General features: G+C 37.3%; 1 protein-coding gene across 1 annotated transcript in view; it reads left to right on the top strand.

Moving 5' to 3' along the window:
* Positions 1 to 19,144, top strand: part of LOC106850063 (uncharacterized) — a 92,889-nt gene that overhangs the window by 28,388 nt on the left and 45,357 nt on the right. The window contains exons 4-5 of the mRNA XM_088166111.1: positions 1,658 to 1,804; positions 2,283 to 10,756. The gene's annotated coding sequence lies outside the window, so the exon portion shown is untranslated. The remainder of the gene's footprint in view (positions 1 to 1,657; positions 1,805 to 2,282; positions 10,757 to 19,144) is intronic.

Genomic DNA, 19,144 nt, shown 5'->3' with positions numbered 1-19,144 from the left:
TCCTTGATCCTGGCTAGCAGAACTTGCACTAACAATAGTCAAACATTGATGGCATCTCTGCCATTGTAATCCAGCTTTATAAATTGAGGGGAAATGTTGTTAAAGTTTATGACTTGGCAGTTTCTAATTCACGGTTGAATATTCTGCTTAAAAAAATCTGGGGAATAAAAAAGCTAAACTTGGAAGCTTGTGAAATGCATCTGAAAACATTACATTGTGTTGTCTGGGGCTTCTCATAGAGAGATTTAAACAGGGTGTTAAACAGGAAGAAGTGTGATTAATTTCCAGAAACTGTGTGAAAGTTGTTTCAATGGTCAGTTTGTGTGAGCACAGCTTGCATCATTTGCAAACTATGGCTTGGTCCAAATTGAATTTCATAAGTATGAATATTGGATTAATTTTGGTCCAAGGTTTTGAAAACTAATCTCTTGTTTACTTGATAATACAGTTGTTATTAAAAAGATTAGAAGCATCCTCAATAAAATACAAGAGGCTGAGCTTTCAAGATAGGAATGAGAGATTGGAGAAAGTTTACATGTGGATTTGAGTGACAAGAGTAATAGAAGTTTCAGGGTTTTGTCAGGTCAGAACCCTTTAAGCATGCAGATGCAATAATAAGATAAGCATAAATCATTATGAAATGTATCAATAGTAGTATTGGGTAATGACTAGAAATCTGAAATCTACTTACAGTTCTGCTCATAAGTTTTAACAGCTCTCTGCCCCATCTTCCTTTCTTCATAAAGTTAAACGCATTGTAAATTCAGAGTGAGATTTCCTAACAAAGATTTTTCTGAATGGTGGAAAAAATGGCAACAGTTATCAAACCACATTACCAAACCAACTTCAATTATTATTAAATAGGTGCCATGTTTGTCTTTTGAAAGAACACTCAATTAAATGCATACATTCTCTGACAAAAGAAAGTGTTTTATTAAATTTGAGTTAAGGTTGCCCACGTATTTGGGCCCTACCTAAGAATTAGGGTCAGTGAAATGTCGTATTTTAAAATAAAAAAATTCCAAATCATAGGACATGGAGCTATTAATCTACCACCTTTGAGCAATGTCCTTAGAAACCCACAGTTATACACACTCATCCATAGTCTTAGACAACAAGGTTGATTTGAGAACAAACAGAATGATATCTAACAATTTTTTTCTATCTTTTCAAATATAAAGGTGTGGCTAAATGAACTACAATGGGCTGAAGATATCCCCAACAACTGTAACAGTGGGTAATGACTAGGAAGTAACCCCAAATAGTCAATGTTTAACAATCCTTTTATATATTTCCATAACTTAAGTTGATTTTTCTGCAGGATTTTCACTCTTACAGCACTGAAATATCTATGTCCAGAGATGGCTTGATTTTTTTTTGCATGGATCCTGGATTAAGACACACATACATATCTCTTTCCTTGAATAAAGGCTCAGACCCAAATCTCTTTACGCTGCCAAGCTTCTCCAACTAATCCATTCACCATTCAATATCACTGCACTTAGCACAGTGAATCCAGTTAAAATCCATGTGGATTTTTGCCAGCAAGGGAGGAAGAATACAGTGAATATTTCACTCTCATATTTTAGCAGTCTTTTTTTAGATATTCACAGGTTTAAGTTACATATGCATCAACTCCTTGTTTCCTGTCTTTCAGATATCTGAAAGTCACTGGATTAAACATTCTGCAAAGGAACATGACTGTACTGATATTTTAGATCCTCGTAAAAGACATTTTTATCAGACGTTTGTTATGTACCACACGATTCAAATCCAAACAAACACGATTTTACTGCATGCCAAGGTAAGTTGCCAAGAAATGTTTTACACAGTGTGGAGAAACAGGGAGGGGGGATTATGTAGCTGTTAGGAGCTAACAGCAGCTGTTAGCTGCTGTAAATTCTTGAGGTCATGAAAAATGTTTGTGGAATAGAGCAAAGTAAAAAGAATGCATGGGATTCAGTAAGAAAAATAAGGTAAGGTCAGAAGATATTTTCTTCATTTAAGCCCTGGAGCTGGTATCTGAAGTAGATGCCAGACAAAAAGGGTTTCTCTGTAGTGCTTGCTGCTGGCAGTGATTATAAGAGTCCTGGGACTAAGCAGTAGGAAACAGAGACATTGTGAATACTAGAGCGAACAGGATCAAGAACAGAATCTGCAAGAATTTCAGCAGTTTAGCCCGAAAGTAAAATATAGTTTAATGGATTTCTTTTGAACTCTGGATGTCTGTGGCATTGTTTTGTATAGGAAAAGTGAATAGCTTTGTTCTCTGTTTGTCCTAGAAATCTGGGAGAAAAAAATACTGCCAAGCCACCAGTCACCCAGCAAAAATATGAAAAGTGACTATGATAACTCATCAAGGATCCTGTGGAATCCTTGCGCCTGTGGAAGCAAAACCAGAATAAATGTTAGAGAAAATGCATCACTCATCTCTGGAGCAGCTACACCCATGCAATGACATTGTACAAGAGATGATTACTGATGAGGTGATAAAAGGCAGTAGGAAGCCATGAATAAATATATCCAAGGAAAGTCACAAATACATGATTCATCAAAAAGGAGTATCTTTAGAAACATTTCACTGTTCAAACTGTTATGCAAGGTTTCCTTTAGGAAAAAAATTCTAAGCATGAAATCAAATCAGTCCCTTCTTCCTTTCTCTTAACAAAATAATGGTCTAATTTTACCTTGAAAAGAGAGTCCATAGTAAAAAAAAGAAACCCTAAAAAACTAAAACCAAGATGTTTTCAAAAAAATTACAACTATGAATTTGCTTAAGTTTTCAAACTTTATGATATTATGAAAATGAAATGGCAGATTGCCACACACTTTGGATCGTGAGATAGAAGGTAGGTGTTTTCATGCTGCAGGATAATTACAAATAAATCTTCAGTTTTTACCTACAGGGACAGCTACTGAAATTGCACAACTATAATTAACAATAAGTAATAAATTATAAAGATAAATAGTTGAGAATGGCTCTAGCTGATAAAACTTTTGGCTCTAAGGAGGAGAGAAAGAAAAGGAAAATCAAAGGAGAAAACAAAAACCACAGATGTTTAAACATTAATTTGATTTAAGACAAAACATTCAGAGCTCTAGATCTTTCCCAATAACCTTCTAAATAACATCTTGTCTCAAGAGAGTTTTAGAAGTGCATTGTGGATAATAGTGTGAATCTGAAAAAGTAATAAAATCCACCAATGTCAGAGGTTTTTATACTGCCTTTCTTACTGTAAGACAGAGACTTCATGTGAATACAATATTTCTATATCTGTAGTTAGGGAGGTGATTGTAGAGCTAGATTGGTGTTATGGGTCTTTAACTGTGTGATTGCAATACTGGTGCTACACAGAAAAACTATTACCAACTTCTGGTCACTGTGGGTACTTAGAATTTCTGGATTGTGTAATAATTCCCTATCTAGATAATGCCAAATAACACAGGATGAAGATCGCTGTCTCAGATGAACTCATGAAGTTTGCATCCTCAACAACTTATGTCTTTGAAATAAAGTTTTCATTGTGTTTATCCTTTCTCACATAAACTATCCTACCCATACTATAATTCATTTCTTAGTAGGACATATTCATCCGTATTTAAATAACACCTTTCTCACTCACAAGAAAAGGATGTCAGATTATTCCTGAGATCGTTTTTGTCTTAAAGAATGGCTATTCATCAAATGTACTTTACCAAAAATATAAAAAAAATGAATATTTTTTTTTTGTTCCTAACATTACCTCTCATTTAAATTCTGAGTGAAGCAAAAGCACACTCAGAACAATATGCACCCTCTAAAAACTGAGTTCACAGTATCCATTGCTAATGCGGATGGATACTTCGTGCATATGCTTTGTGTTGCATATTGAGCTTGAAGGTTTATTTGTTTTTTACTTTCTTTAAAACTGAGACAAATCCTTAATGGCATTTTCCAGTGCTGACTATAAAGAATTTTTAGATAACGTGGACATGTTCAAAGTTTCCTATCAGAATAAATAACCTTTGAATTCGTAATTCTTATATTATCTTTAGTTGTCATTCCATTTAGAAAGTTAAGCCAGTGCTTAAGCTTCATTAAAGTATACAACAGATATGACTTACTATAAAGTCATTAACAAATAATTTTCCTAACCATTAGCAAGTATGAGCAGAAAGAAGTGGGTTTTGACATCATACATTTTATGAAACATTTCTGTCACAGGGTCTAAATAATGGAAACTGTTGCTTAAAAATACGCACTTTTTCCCATTAAGATCTTTGTTTATACTGTATCTATATTAAAATAGCACCTAAGGAATAAGAACATAATACAAGAATAAGAACAAAACCAGAACTAACAAAAACCTCTGCACAATTAAACATTTATTGGTTGGAACTTAAAAATCCTTTAACGATGACAACGATTCATGTCAAAGAAAGAGTCCTAAAGGTCTTAAATCGTGGAAGAAAAAGCAAAAACTAAAATTTAGGCACCTACTGAGCTTAGATTACTTTTCACGATTACCCACAGACTAGGAATCTTCAAAATTGAATGTATCATCATGGACAATAGGTTGATAACAGCTGTGAAAATAAAATGGATCATGGCCGTACAGGGATTTGTAAATAATCAAGAGTGCTATAAAGAGAGTTAGTCTCAGCAAACAGAGACTCATTGCTGGCACCTCCAGGGAAAACGTGAATGCTGAGAGAATGTGCAAGTTGCTCCTTTGAAATAGCTTTTCCTTGTGTAGCGGGGGAGTTATTTCTAGAGGTTATCAAAGATTAGGTGATCCATTTGGTCTGGTTGTGTACCATATGTGATCAGAATCAAATGACCAAAATAAAACGGAACCAGCAGTGCATTAAAGAGGAGAATAGAAAGCCCAGCCTATGTGGTGAATCTCATTTATCTGTTTTGAAAAATGATGGCTTTCTTCTGAAAAGCCCTTTCAGGAAATGAAGGACTTGACAAAGTCAGGAATCTATGTTTTAGCACTTACCTAAATTAGAGCAAACTCTTAATCAAGATGTGCTACATCATTATGAAACTGAGCTTGCATACACTGTAGACTGTAGTTCAGTCAGTCTCTTCATATTGAGGAGCTCAGCCTGTTCAGGCAACAGATGTAAAAAAGGCAAAAATCTTCTGGAAATATCATCTTTTCAGTAATCATTCATTCTCTGAGGATTAACTATAATGAATATGAACTGGTCACCCTGCTTTTCAAAGCCATACATAGGTTTTTAAATTGAATATATCTCAGGATGCCCCACTCTTACCCTTACTACCACTCTTACTCTGTTCTCATATATGACAGCAACTATTTCTCCTTTGGGCAAGCAGCTGTAAGGGCAGATAGAAACATGTATACTAATTTGGGCAAATTTTCTGGCTGTTTCCAGCCATTCTAGACTGGTGAGGAGTGCTATTCATTCATAGAATCATGCAATATCCATGGAATACCCACTAGTATCATTAAATGTGGACTCCTGGCCCTGGACAGGACCACCCTAAGAATCATACCACGTCCTGAGAGTGTTGTCCATATTCTTGAACTCTGGCAGCCTTACTGCTGTAACCTCTTCCCTGGGGAGCTTATTTGAGTGCCCAAGCACCCTCTGGGCAAAGAGCCTTTTTCTAATGTCTAACCTAACTGCCCCTCCCATCCCCACCCCTCTACCCAATGCAGCTTCAAGCCATTCTCTTGGGTCCTATCCTGGTCAGCAAAGAGAAGATTAATGGTGTCCAATACATTAGCAGTACCTAATCCTCCTTGCAAGGGATATTAATGGCTACAATGTAAATTAATCTCCAGGGGTCTGCTGAAGCAAATGTGGAATGCCAGAAATGAAAATGCAAGAGAAGATGTCAGAAACAGAAGTGGTAGTGGAAGAAAAGCCAAGACTTTGTCATGAAAATGAAAATAATTAGACAAATAGGATTTATCCAAAATTAAACATTAACATGTAAGACTTTTAGATTCAATATCTCTGTCCACTCAGGACAGCTTACTGCGCTTCTTTTCTCTGCAGCACTCTTCAAGGTAGCTTTACTTGCATTTTAACTAAATCAAAGAAGTAACAGGCATCTTAAACATCTAAGAAAGACCACAATAATTTTATTTATCTTTTAGTGTTTTAAATGACTTTCTTTTTTTCAAAATTCCTTTGAAAGATTCCAGGCATGTCTACTCATTTATTACAGACTGACCATTACTGAAGAAAATGTTTTGAAGATGGTAAAACCGGCCACTCAAAATTTTGATGAATGTCATTTCTGTTTATCTGTTTAACCTTATTTAGATTATATGTGGATTTTGAGATAGTGTTTAATTATAAAATTGCTATCCAGTTTTCTGCTTTCCCAGTAAAAACAGCATGCTGTGCAAAAGCTTCAGTATATACTGATGTAGTGATAAAGCAATAATTTAAATTCCATATTAAGTAAAGGGAGGGAGAAATATGTCTGCAGAAAAGGTCTAGTTTACTGAGGGCGGAGTCTGATACTGTAGATAAGCTTATCTAACTCCTGTTTCCTGATCTTAGACTGCATGTCCCAACTGCATCATGGTGCTGGCTTACGGCATTTTTGTTTGTTTTATTGATTGTTTTTAACCCCAACTGTTCGTGGAATTAATGTGTGAGAAAGATTTTTACATTTATATGGGTTGGATTACTTTTTTCCTGTCCTGCTGTTTTTACCATTAAATAGGGCCTCAAAAACTGCAGAGTTAGCAGCAGACATACATTAGAACTGGGAGTAACACACTGGAAGCTATGAAATCAGTTTTCCTTCTGACACACTTTGAATTATTTTCTTTTTTTTTTTCTTCTTTCTCTCTCAAACACAGAACGAACATTTAGCCTTCACAGAGAAGTGTCCAGTCTTAAACTAGGTATCTACATCCTGTTTCCAGGAGTTAAAGAAAAATAGGAAATAGGAGTAGGAAATAACAGGAAATGTCCAGTGTTTTAGTTCTCTTGGAGTTTAGTTCATCTAAGGAAATAATTATTGATGCTCACATGAGATGAAGCATAGGATGTATGACCTTCATAACAGATTCCAAGATTTCCTGGGTGAATAGGCTCTTCAATTATTTTCTTACAATTGAGCTGTTCTCATTATTCCTGTGGACATAAAAGAGGAAAGAGAAGAGAAAGTCAGACTGTAGTGGTTTATTTGGATACTCAGCTCTGAGTCACATGATTCTAATTCTGCCTATTAAGCATGATAAGCTACTGGAGTGCCAGCTGAGAAGAAGTTCTCACAGAATCACAAAATAAGCTGACTTGGAAGGGACCAACAAGGATCATCAAGTCCACCTCCTGGCCCTGCACAGCACCATCGTCCCAATAATATAAATAGTATAAATAGTATAAATAGTATAAATAGTGTAAATAGTTGAGATTATTAAGGTGTAGCACAGAGGATAGTATAAGGTAAGATGAAACAATATGGGAACATAATTCTGGTAAGTTCTGAAATCAGTTAATGTAGCAGATTTAAAACACAGCAACAAAGACTGAAGAAAAATATAATTAGGAAGAAGTGTCTGATGAGATGTGTCAATAGGGTAGAAGTGATTCCTTCTATAGAAGAAAATTATGTCCAAAAATTGTGGAAAGTTTTGTTTTGCCTATTCAGTTGCTTTATTAGGGGCCTAATAAATAAGACTTCAGAATGGGAAGAGATATCATCAAAACAAGGAGTTTGACATTCTTACACAATTCCAGCAGAAGACAACTGTCCTGACATTCAAGCACACTAAGTGTCAGACAAGTGTCAGACAAGTGTCACCTGATGCATGTAAGCAGGGCCTCAGGGCACACTAGCACAAAGGCAGAATGATCAATTGAGATTTGAGCATGTTTCCAAACCACGGACTGACTGAGCAGTGGTACGCAAAAGCAGTAAAAGTATTTCTAGCTTTACTGCATGCAAAGAAGGATATATGTTGCTTCTTTTTCCTGAGGGAGACCAGTTTTAATAGAAAAGGTTCATGAGTTTTGAAAGATAACTGCAAAAAAAGAAGTTAAAAAAGGCTTCTGAGTTTTCAGTGGTATGATTTACAAGCAGAGATGCAAGAAGAAAAGGCTTTGTGGGAACAGGAAGCTTGTTTTAAGCTTGGGGTAGAAATCAAGTAGGAAGACATGAAGGTGTGATACTGGAGCTAGGTGAGCCTGTTCAGAAAAAATGCTTCACAAGTGTGACAGTCATCTCTCAGAGGTCTGTCACTGCAGAAGCCACAACATAAAATCAAACTGCCAAAGATAGTGATGGTTATTAATATCTTGCCCTTATAACAACTTTGAAGTAGATCTTTCTGATGCAGATTGTACTGTGTTTAAGAACAACAGACTTTATTCTGTGTTGATTTCTGGTTGTAATTTTCTACAAATGGTAGTGCCAGAAACACAAATGTTAAACACAGACTTAGGTCAGCTAAGTTTGTGGTTAAATTACAGAGTAGTGTCCTTGAATCTGATCCTTCTACCTGTTCCAGTGTTCAAGTGAAATCAGAAATCAGACCCTTAAACTCTTTAGCCAAAAGTAACACTATTGTATGCTGTGGTAAATACTATAAAAGATTGGGTAAGGGGTGTTGTATACATATATAAACATGTATAGGGAGGGGGAAAAGATAGGCAGAGACAGTTAGGCTAAATATATAAATTCTGTTAACACCATAGAACTGGGTTTATGTATATATTATTGAAATTCAAATAAAACATAAGAATAGAGGCAAAAGAATAGGAATTTTTGAGGAATTTTGTCATATTCTGGAGAAGTGGTAGATAAGCAAAAGCAACTGTATAAAGAATGGAAATTATTTTCAGAGCCTTCACCAAGAAAAGACTATGTGCCTGTCTTCTAAAAAGGAAAAAGCTAGAGAGCAAAAAGTACCAGAGGAGGTGCCGAGAGCTGCAAGACACAGAGCAAATATGTAGTATTGTCTCTTTGTAAAGGGTTATTGAAGGGCAAGTAATGTGTAACTTAGTGTTGCAAGGCAACACCTCTGGAACATTCTTGTAAAACTGGTTTGGCATCTGTACACAAGGAGAGCCAATTTGGATACAAGGACAGACACAGACCTTTCCTCCTCCTTCTCAGATCTTAAAAAAATATTTGAAGCTTGCTTGATGAATAATACATTTTTGCCTTAGAAATTAGTCCAGAAGTTTCGCTACCTGCAGAAAAGCTGCACGTTCAGGGCTAGTTTCTGGATCTGTGAAGGCCACGGAAATCTGTTGTGTCCTCTGCAGCTCCTGCCCTGCTGATATGGCTGGCTTTTCTGTCCGGGGAACCAAGATGTGTCTGACCTGTGTGAGGAGGTCTTATCTTGGATATGTGCTGGGAAAATGAGAACTTAGAGTGGGCAATGGGGCACACCATCCCTTCAGGGCCAGTGCTTAGTCAGAGACATTAACAGAGTTAGAGACATTAACACTTAAGAACATTACTTTCCCCTAGAGGCTGCCCAGTTTCTGACTTCTTAGTCTAATCCTTAAATTTTGCTCCAGTTCTAATGAACCTAATTTGACAGCACCTATATTATTTCTTCTGTTTCATTACCAAATGTACTCTTCTCTGCTCAGCAGCTCCGTTCCCTGAAGCCCTGCTAATTGCCAGTTTTTTGCTCCTTGTTTTCTTTATTTCACTTGGGATATTTTTCAGTCTCTACAAGATCTGTACCACAATCTGCTCTATCATCCTTTTATTTGTTCCCATTTTTCCTCGATGAGCCTAGGATCAGATCTTCTCTTTTAGGTCAATGTTTAGCCTTCCTGCTCCATATTTCTTGCAGGCTGGAGAAGCAGGATTTACCACAGCCTGTGAAGAGACAGATTCCCTTGTATTTTTTCCTAGTTCTAGCATCTGTGCATTCCCACTCCTACTTTCCTGATGGTGAAAGTTGCTGAATGGAAAAATCTGACTTTTCATTTAGTGACTCCATAACTTTAATTTACACTTAGGTTATATGAGCCCACTGCTGAGCCCATGATTCACTGCAGAAGCTATGAAAGAATATATGGTCTAGAAGCACTCTGAAGGTATGAGGGGGCTGAGCACAGATCTGATGTCTGTACTGGCTGGTCTGAAGCTGTAATAAATTCAAATGTGCCAGGAATCTTTGTTTCCTCTGGCAAGCTATTATTAAGCTTCTATAGGTGCTGTCAGCTCCCTGAAAGCACTAAGATGCCCTACCCACTCTCATCTAGGGCCCTTCACTGACACCCTGCCCAGAGCTCTCATTTAAGCTCAGGGTGGCAATTCTGATTTAAGATATGACATAGTTGTGCCTGTGTTAAGACCTTCTTCTGGCCTTGTCTCTTGGCTGGATCCCCCACCCAGACTCCAGCCCTAGAACTTCCTAGTTCATCAATTGCTTTGTCTGTGACTGTCTGAAGACCCTATTAGCAACCCTAACACAAAGCAGAGTGATGGGAGAGATGTCACTCGTGGCTTCTCAGCCCTGAGGGAGCAGCCATCTGTTGCTGAGTCCTGACATCCATTTGGCTAGTCTGAAGGTCAAAAGGAAAAGACATATAATAAATGCCAGTGTTGAAACAGAGCAATAATACTAAAAGCATACAGAATTATCTCAAATTATCCTTTCTTCTGGCAGAGCTTCCCAGTGTGCAGCTCCATGGCAGTTTTAACATCACGAGGAAGTTATTTATGGAAGGCACTGTAAGTGGGAAAAAGAAAATTCCATCCATTCAAAGAGCTGGCTGCTTATGCAGTTCCTCTGTGTGCTAGATATCTCTGGTAGGTGTTTGTCTTCACGGCAGATTTCTGTTTAATATTGTGCTACTTCCTGTAGTGCACTGACTCTTTCAGCCCTGCACTTTACTGACCTTGATTATGCACCTTTTTTGTGGGTAATAAGTGAAGGCTTCAAAAAAACCCACATCACTGTAATTCTTAATTCCCTAGCCCGTTCAAGATCCTTTCAAGTGTTTGAGATTAGTATGACACTTGAGTTTGTTTGAAAAAATAACAAAGCATTAGTACCTTTGGCTTCCGGGCCTTTTATTTAATTTCAGTCCTCCCTCACAGCTTGGATCATGGAGCTGGAGCCAAGGGAGCAAATGGGCATGCCTTCAAATTGTAATTTGCTTTCAGCTGTAGCTTTTCCCGGCTCATGAATGCAGTCCCTGAGTGTCACTGCTGAAGTGCTCCCATTCATGCTGTGTCTAACAGCACTTATAGCATACTGGTATAGGCACTTCTCTTTGTTTAGGAATGTGTACACTATAGTTGTGTAACAAACATTTTACACTGGGCAACTATGGATTGTCTGAGGGGCTGGATGATGTCGTATCTAAAGACACTTTTCTTCCTTCTGGTTGCAGAACTTTCATTCAGACATTTCTGTTTCTGATTCTTGTCATCTTCCTCTCTTCATCATTGTGTTGCCTGCTTGTTATGGGTAGGAGGCTATTAGTTCATTACTTATAAATGATGAATTTTCAAAGGAGAAATGTTTTGGCTTTTTTTCTTCTATTTCTGCTATGGTTTACCTCATTTGCTATTTATACCATCTAATCTTTCCAATCATATGATTCTACCACATGTGTGATCATATGACTGGATTAGTTTACAAAACTGTGATTCTTTTCTCCTTAAACACAAGAAAGGTAGTATGCAACTTTCAGTTGTCATCTAGTGAATAAGACTTTTACTTAAAAATTGTTTATTTTTTTCCCTTTGCTTTGCATTTTCCCCCAAGATTTCAAGCAGAAATAGCAACAGCTGTTGAAGCATAACTTCTTTTTCCACATTTTTTTTCTCTTCATAATTAAAGTTGGTTCGAACATTCAGTATTTATATCTGAATTTCACTCTCTAATGTGGGATTGCATCTCAGTTGGAATGATCTCAGGTGGAAAATTTCACCAATGGAGATCTCACCCAGTATAAAACATACCTGATATGTATTAGAGGAGAGTGGTATTAATAGATGTCAGTTAAATACTTTCAGATAGTAAGATCTGATTACATCTTTGTAATGACTGCATAGGAATGATTATACTGGATTCCAGGCCAGCAGAAGGCTTATCTGTCTGGGGAGGGGAAGCTACAGATATTTCTTTGTTTTGTTTTGCATTTTGTTTTACTTACAATCTGTTTTACTTACAAGAATGATAGGAGAGCCATTAAGCCATTGCAATTAGAAATTCCAGTGATTCACAAAGGATTCTTCCCATGTGAGTGGAGTCCTGTTTGGCATTCTTGTTGTCCATAAATTCAGAGTACCTAATTTTTGGGATAGGGATAGGGATGTTGAATACATCTGAACACACTGATAGTTACACGAATCTTTGCAATCTATTGGGTATGAAATTAAAATGTTCTTTGATTATGGTGGAATGAAAGCATTACATTATTGCAGCATCTTTAGTATGGGAGGGAGCATGGTATAAAATGTGTTATTCACCTTCCTTCCCTGTTAATTCCATTCAGCCCACTGCAACAGATCACACGGCCTAGGCATTGACGTAGTAATAGTGTCTCAGAGAATAATCTCTGAAGATCTCAGGGATGGTAGCTTTTAGAGAGATTGGGAACTTCAAACTTCACTAGATTACTGGGATAAAAGCAGTTACTAGCATTGACATTTGACCTGCTAAAAACGTGTCTATCTCAAAACATTTTTCATCATTTCTCACATTTACTTTCTGAATCTCCTGTTTTTTCACAATGCATTTCCAGTGGCACATGTATCAAGCAACTGGGAAGGTTTAACCTATGTACATTTAAGATGAGTGACTCCAGGCTTTTATATTTGTAAAGGAGAAAGGATTTAAAATTAGTTTCCAGCATCCAGTTTCCTAGTTGTTTTCCAATATTTATTCTTCTAGCATTACCTCCTGCTATTTCAATTTACACTGCCAGTTCTGGCAATTTCTGTTTCTCTGTAAAACTCCTCTAAAATCTGGCCCATTTCTTTGTGCCTAAATAGAGCATTCATGAAGCTGAATGTCTACTGTGGTAGTAGCTGTTCATATTTGGTTTTGTCTGAATATCAGTCATACTGAGCAAGGTGGGAGGGTGAATCTACCCTGTGTATTTGTAGAGGTTTGCAAATACAGTCATATTCTCTTTCATTTACTGAACTGCTGTTCCTATAGCACTCTAGAACAGCAACACAAAATAAAGAACTGATTTATGCCCTATTTCCACTAAGTCATGCAAATTGGAAAGCTTCAAAAACCTTAACAATCTGATGCAAATGGCAAGATTATTGTTGGAAGCTGATTTCCATGTGTGTATGTTGTACGCATGCCTTCTGACAACGTACAAACCTCTAAAAGCAAAAAGAAGTTGCATGCATTTACTAATTGTTAAGGACAGCTTTGCTTTCAACAGGAAAGTGAAGAAATATTTTTCCATGAACAGGCAAGAGTGGAGGTAAAAACAAGAAAAGACTGATTGATCATTTGCTGTATGATGTATTCATGGACTTTCAGAAAGAATCAAAAGAACATATCTAACAAATCCTGAATATAAAATAGGATTAAAACCGACTGTTGTGATTTAACCCCAGCCAGCAACTAAGCAACAACAGCTGCTCATAAGGGGGAAAGAATTAGAACAGTAAAAGTGAGAAAACTCATGGGTTGAGATAAAGGCGGTTTAATAGGTAAAGCAAAAGACATGAACACAAGCAGAGCAAAACAAGGAATTTTTCTACCACTTCTCATGAGCAGGCAAGTGTTCACTGGGAAAGCAGAGGTCCATCATACATAACAGTTAGCTAGAAAAACAAAGCCATCGCTCTGAACATTGCCCCTTCCCTTCTTCTTTCCCCAGCTTCATAGGCTGAGCACAAAACCACATGTTGTGAGATATCCCTGGGGTCAGCTGTCCTGTCTGTGTCCCAGCTTCTTGTGGACTCCCAGTCCACTTTGTGGTGGAGTGGAGTGAGAGACAGGAAAGGCTTTGACTCTGCCTAAGTACTGCTCAGCAATATAAAGGCATCAGTGTTATCCACATTTTCCAGCACAAATCTAAGACAGTCCCATACCAGCTACTGTGAAAAAAGTAGTTCTATCACAGCTAAAAACAGCACAATGGCCTAGAAATTAAAGTTCAAAATATGTTTTATGTTGCTGAGGGAACTGGGTTTCTTTATTCTGGAGAAGGCTCAGAGTAGACCTTATTGCTCTCTGTGGTGATTGATGCCATCAGTGCAGGTATTTCGGGGTGCAGCTGCATTGTGAGCTGCAGGTTGTGCTCTGGGGGCCTGAGAAAAGAGGCCATGAATTCATTAAAAAATTTTATATTTGCATAAAAAAGGGACCAGCAACCTGTGGCCTGACCAGGTTACCCAGCAAGGGGAGACATGGCAGGAGCTGTATAAAAACATAGAGATTCCTTTGCTCAGTTGATCCTGATCTTGTTTCTTTCTCTAGCTGATCCCATACTGTTATTCTTTTTCCTGGCCCATGTAATGTCTTACACATAACTGTTTAAAACTCCAGCTATCCACATACACTACATACAGTGCAATCCTTACTTTATTGTAAGAATATTGTAAAATTAGCATAAAAGAATAACTACATTGAATCACTACTCATACTACAACTAAATTTTTATTCTGGGTTTATAGTTGAGACTAAAGTCCACCTAGGAAAAAAAGATTGCTTTCTAAGAAGGGTCATCTGTAGAATCAAGGAAAAAGAAGTGTGTTTTGGAAAGCTACTCACTGATTCACAAAGATAGGGGTTGAACCCTTCTGAGGTACATGCAGATGCAAATCAGAAAAGATAAGTAGTCCAGACTTCATGAGGAAGTCTTCACTATGCTTAGAGGCTTTGCTCACAGCACTAAATAAAACAGCATTGCCTTGTGGAATCAAGCACAATGACTAACTGGCAAGATTTTGAATGAAATAGGGATAATTCAGAAATTTGGTAGATTTGCTTCTCTTTCCTTTTGAAAGGGGAGTGTTTGAACAGATGGACATGAACTACAACATAGTGGCATATGTGACTTCAGGGTTAGAAATTTGCCCCAGCCTCTTTTACTTTCTTTTGTAGATATAATCACAGGCCTCAGAGATGGAACAGAGCATGGATAATTCTGTGACAGCATTGTTGTACTGAGAAACGGATAGTAAAAAGTGTAGTCATTCATGGTAAAGTGTTGATTAAAGATCTGATTCCAAGCTTATTCTGCATTTTTAGCACTCCTATGAAATTTCATGGGGGCTTTAGAGGTGCCTTCTCTGCAGTCCCTAAGGGGAACAAACAGTTGCTTTCCCTTATAATGCATCACTCCTAAAGAATAATGGGATTTGCTAACAGGAGAAAAATAATTTGTACCTGTCTATGCCATCTTTAGTGCATCTGGTCAATTTAAGCCCTTTTAAATGTAAATTAAAAATTTTACATCAATATTCAAAAAGTGTGAATATTGATGTAATATTACACTTTGAAATTGGTCTATTCATTATTTATAATGGACATTGCTATGTGTCAGTTTCTTCATGGACTGGCTAGAAGGAGTTTTACTTATTTCTGTGGACCAACAATGGTGTGAGAATTCTGGATTTTGTTACAATTGTGCATGAAGAACATGCTTTCCCACTGAAAAAAGCTGCTGATAAATGAATGAAATGAAAATTATGGTTCTAAATTATTTTTGTGCATAAAATTTTAAGTGAGACACAAAATAACCTTGAAATATTTTATGAAGTTAAATTTCACAAACATTTCAATAGTTTGTCTTCAATTTCTCAGAACTTAGCCAATTTCTAAGCATTTGGAATTAAGCCTTCCATCTGAGAGTCTTGTTTTAGCCTAAGTTTCACTGGAAATCACCAGTAAATAGTACTTGGCCATTTTCTAGTAAAAGGCTAAAGAAAATGCATTTTCCTTTCAAGTTAAAAACAACTAAAAAAATTGCAATGATGTTGCTGTCAAGCTTTAGTAACTCAATATGGAAAAAGTGACTTGACATTTGGCACCAGAGCAGGGCTGTATTTTGAGTGTGCCATTTACCAACAAGTATCTGTGAAACCTACTGGCATAAATTGAATGTGTAGGGCAGATCAATATGCTGGATGAAAAGTCAGTGATATGTTCTATAAAGTGTGTATTATGTCCAAGAGCAGAGGCTGTGTCATGGATGAGTTTCCATTTCTTCAGTACTCTTGAATATCAGGAGTATGTCTAATGATTCTTTGATCTTTGATTGGTTTATTTTTTTAATCAGAAGACACATTCATCATGAAGATAGCAAAGTCAAGTGCAGAGAAGTTAGGGAATGATAGGGTTTATGTTTATTTGCAGTCTTAACAAATATGTACATATTAGGAGTGTATTTTGTTTTGTGTGCTTACAGTGTTTTGTTTTCCTGGGATTTTTTTTCATTCAGTGTTCCTGGTAAGCCTGGTGAATCATCAGGATGATTCTGAAACCTAACACACAGAATCACTACTAAGCTTAGAAGATATGTAGTGGCAAGACAGGGCACAGTAAAAGTATTTCATGGTGATTGCCTTAGGATTATAGTGTGATTTTAGGCCAGTCAATGAAACCATGGTTTTTTAGTTGTGATCCCTGTGAGTATCTACTCCTAATCAAGAACAAGTCTGCACTTGCCCTGAGGCCCACAGAGATCCATGAGATCTTCTTCAAAGCACCCTTCTGACTTCCTGAAAATTTCACAGACAAAACTGCAAACAATGAACTAGATATTAAATCTCGACTTACTCATTAGCTGGTTGCCTAGATGCTTGTTCACTTTGAGCCAAGAGTAGGAAACAATACAGTGGAAAATGGAGTCCCTCAGAGGTGCCTTGTCCTAAACGGGATCATTACGCGGATAAGCGTGTTGAAATGTACTTCCAGTAAGAGACTGACTCTGGTATTTCCCAACTCACCAGGCCTTAATTTTGCAACTCTTGAATTTTATGAGCATTGTGAAACTGAGAAATAGTGCGGAGCTTTATAATCCAAAGGTAAAATATACTCAAGTTAATAATTTTATAATAATTTGCATTTTATAGAACAAGGGATTTTCCTAGTTTTTCTGCAGGTTTGTTGGGTTTTTTTTTCAAAGTAGGAAAATTATTACTTTCTTTTCTTTCACCCTTTACTTGTTTTCTCATTTAAATCTGGACAACATGTAGGATCTTCTTTTTCCATTTGTTTAGTGCCATTAACAGTTGGTCGTTCTGATCCTTTCTCCTTCCAAAACTTTCAGCGACCCAATAGTTGCAGCATTCATTTTCTGATTTAGATGTCACAGCCTCTGCTCTGCAGTGTTAAACAATGTCATTGCAGAAGAATGTCAAGAGTAGACCCTGAGAAGCATTCTCTAGTTAGAGAGACACAAAAGGCTTCTCTCAAGGCAAATGCTAATGTGCTCTTGTTTTGTTTCCTTGGTCGCCCCGTGTCCCTTCCCCGTCCCTCAGTCTTTTGGTCACTCCCACCCTGTTGCCCCATCAGCTCCCATGCCCTAACCCCACCTTTGTGCCACCTCCATGTCCCCTGGTAATTGGTCTCTGATGCTGCCCCTGCCCTGAGCACCCATGTACTTGAACGTGGACCCTCACCATGAGGTCTGCCTTTGCCTCTGACTCTGGACGATCCACGTGCGTGGCTGAAATAAAAATCTCTGTGGAACCCATACAAAGGCCCTTCCTACCCCTTTACCATTGACCATATTAACAGCCATCCAGGCTATAACAAAGGCCAGTGAAGAGAAGGTGAAAATAATGGAGACAGGAAGACGAGGCAACTGGTGTCTGCCACAGAGTGGGGCCTTCTCAGTGTGCCCGGAAACTAATAGAACCCTGACAGGCAGTGATGAACTGCAGCCTTGGGCAATCCCCCCATTTCCCTAATGGTTGGTGATTCTGTAAAAATAAAGACTTATCTTAGGGTGCACTGGCCTTCCTACCTGCTGACCTTGTCTCCCTTTCTTTGAACAACCAATTTGTTGCTTGTTATTTAGCTGCATTTCAGCTGATTCTCAACTTGCTTTGAATTTTTCCATTACTAATTAGAAAGTGTACACACTGAAACAAAAGGTGAAATCTCACCTTTGGCAGTTGTATGGACATTTTCAATAATTCTCCTTAGTTGCTTACTATATAAGCATGATCATCCCATTATGAAGAGCCCTGGCAGGTTACAACAGCTACTGTCTCTAATTCATGCCTGCCAAGCCTGTTCACTCAGCAGCAGGTGACATTACTAAGAGAGTTTGATCAAGTCTCACCATTAGCAGCATCTTGTTGGTTCTCTCATTATAGCTAGACCTGATTTCCTTCATTAGCTGAAAGATTTGTATTTTAGTACAAATATTCAAGTACTGGCAATAACTTCAGACTTTCTAAACTGGCTTTCAAGCCAAATTAGAATTGGTTAGATTGCTTACTGGAAGGAAAAAAAGAAAATGAAGAAATTTTTTAAACATCCACACACCAAAAAAATCCCCCCTCCAAACAAACAAAATCCCCTTCAGCTAATTCAAATACAGGCCTTGCTTTTCAATTTGTGGGTTTTCATGGAGGGCTCAGGACTTTGGATACTCGTGAACACAGAGTACAGACAAACAGACTGTGAAATATTGTATCTAACTTATTTCATAGTCTTGAGACTGACTTTTCTAACTTTTTTATGTTTTATTCAAATTCTACTCTAATATCTATTTGCAAATAGCTAGATACTAAAGTAACTGGAAATATATAAGCTTGTCATAATATTTGATCCACAAATGTTTTGCAAAGAATAAAATAAACAATAGCAGACCTCTTATCTGAAGGCTGTCTAAAATGTTTAATTTATTATGTAGATTTTTGTATATGTATCTGGAAACTAGTGATAAATTGTTAATAAAAAATGTGGTATTTTAAAGACACTAAATTTTTAAACTTAGTTTTATTTTTGTGACCAGGCTACAGTTATGAATATATTCATAAATATGCATGGCAATAAAATTCAATGCTTTTGTTCCCCAGAATATTTAGGAATTCGTTCCTTCTTATTTCTCCCTTTGCTTACACTGTAATAGTTCTCTGTTTACTAGTAGATTATAGAAATTGTTTAAAAGGAATTAACTGGGCAAGATATCTACAGCCAGAATATTGGTCTTTCTTTTTGTCATACCCACTCATATTCCCAGTAATCTGAGCAGGACA

Source organism: Sturnus vulgaris, chromosome 5, assembly GCF_052056855.1.
Source record: "Sturnus vulgaris isolate bStuVul1 chromosome 5, bStuVul1.hap1, whole genome shotgun sequence".
Taxonomy (NCBI): domain Eukaryota; kingdom Metazoa; phylum Chordata; class Aves; order Passeriformes; family Sturnidae; genus Sturnus; species Sturnus vulgaris.
The sequence above is the reverse complement of the archived record's forward strand: the minus strand, read 5'-3'. Positions and strand labels throughout refer to the sequence as shown.